Source organism: Pundamilia nyererei, unplaced genomic scaffold (genome assembly GCF_000239375.1).
Source record: "Pundamilia nyererei isolate P.nyererei 1_Seehausen unplaced genomic scaffold, PunNye1.0 scaffold00499, whole genome shotgun sequence".
In the NCBI taxonomy this organism is placed as follows: domain Eukaryota; kingdom Metazoa; phylum Chordata; class Actinopteri; order Cichliformes; family Cichlidae; genus Pundamilia; species Pundamilia nyererei.
The window spans coordinates 65,486-67,159 of record NW_005187900.1 but is presented as its reverse complement, the minus strand read 5'-3'; positions in this window follow the sequence as shown (position 1 = coordinate 67,159).

The window sequence follows — 1,674 nt, the reverse complement described above, 5'->3', positions numbered from 1 at the left end:
AAGGAACTGCTTGTGAACTCTGTGCCATTGTCCGATCTAATGCACTTAACACTGCCGTATGGTGCACAGTCGGCTAGAAACTTTGCTGTGGCCTCTGTGGTGTCACTTTTCTGTTTTAGAAAGTAAACTGACACTGCCCCTGAAAAATCATCGGTAAATAAGATAGCGTATTTATGACCACTTTGGCCACTTGGTTCAATGGGGCCAGCTAGATCAGTGTGCACCAACTGTAATGGCTAGCATCCCTAGCATCTAGCATCCCACTGCCTGTGATTTTCATGCCATCTACAACATCAGGTAGCTTTAACACATCACTAACATTACAATGTCCTAAAATTTCGTGCCATGTTTTCACATCACAAGCCAGATTAACAGTGTCACAGGACATCATGTCATTGAATGATGTTTCATTGTTTAACGTTTTCAAATAGTAGAGTCTGTTGTATTCTTCGATCGAGAAGACTGTCCCATCTTTGTTCACTAGTTCATTCTGTCCCTTCTTGAAGACCACCTGTGCTCCATAGGTTGTAGCTGCCTTCACTGAAAATATGCTCTGAGGGTAGGATGGGATGAACAGAGCATCTCTCAGTGTGATGGTGGTACAGTGTCCTTGTATGTCCCGTAGAGAGACGTTGGCATCTCCCCTCTTGAGTGCGACGTTGTTTGCCCTGGATCCATCAGCAAGCTCCATGTAGTGTTTCTCAGGTTCAAAAGTCTCATCAAACTTTATGAACAAGTCCTTTTTTTTTTCTTCAATAAAAATATAATTTAAAAAAAAGAAAATATGATTTTACAACAAAAAGATAGACAAAGAGGAAAAAAAAGTTTTTTCTTCTTCATGGAGTAGAATATCTCTTTTTAAGAAAACAAAAACAAAAGAAACAATGACTTAAACAATATTTGTGACCATATCATGCATCCTGTATCTTTTAAAACATGTATGATGTTGGTCTTTAAATTAAACCAGTCACACAATCAAAAAAAAAGAACTTGTTCTTCTCCGTAATGATGTGTGAACCACAGTCCACCATTAGTCCTTCTCTTATTATGTCAGTAAGCAGAAGTCTTTGACTAACTTTAAATACAAAAGTCTGCTCTTCTTTCTTGTCCTCTTGTTTTACTACAGTTAGTTTCACATCATCTCTGTACTTGGTTTTTCTTCTACATGTCTCATCACTGTGTGTCGAGCTTCTATGGTAGCTACACCACTTAGGTGTTCCCTTTTAGCGACAATCTTTTGCAAAATGTCCTCGGTTTCCGCATCCATGACAGGTGATTGATGTTAAATCAACCTTCAACACAGGAGGGAAAACCATACATTACTTCTGCAGTTCGCGCTACGGAACACACGGAACAAAAAGTGGAGTAAACTATAATCACCAAAATAAAATCCTTTTCAAAATAAAATGACAATCAGAAAACGTCTTTCACAACATAAGATAAGTTAATATATTTACTCATGAGAACACAAATCTAACAAAGTTTACTTTGACTTCAGCAGCAAGCAGGCGCACCGAGGACTCTCGCACTCACTTTTCGTGTACAGAATTTTGAAAAAACATCAGTGCAAATTATAAGTCTCTATCATAATGTCTGGTGTCTTTCGTGTTTGTTGGTTTGTTTTATTTTGCGAGTTGATTATTATTAGATGCTGCTCCAGCCAGCCAGAGAATC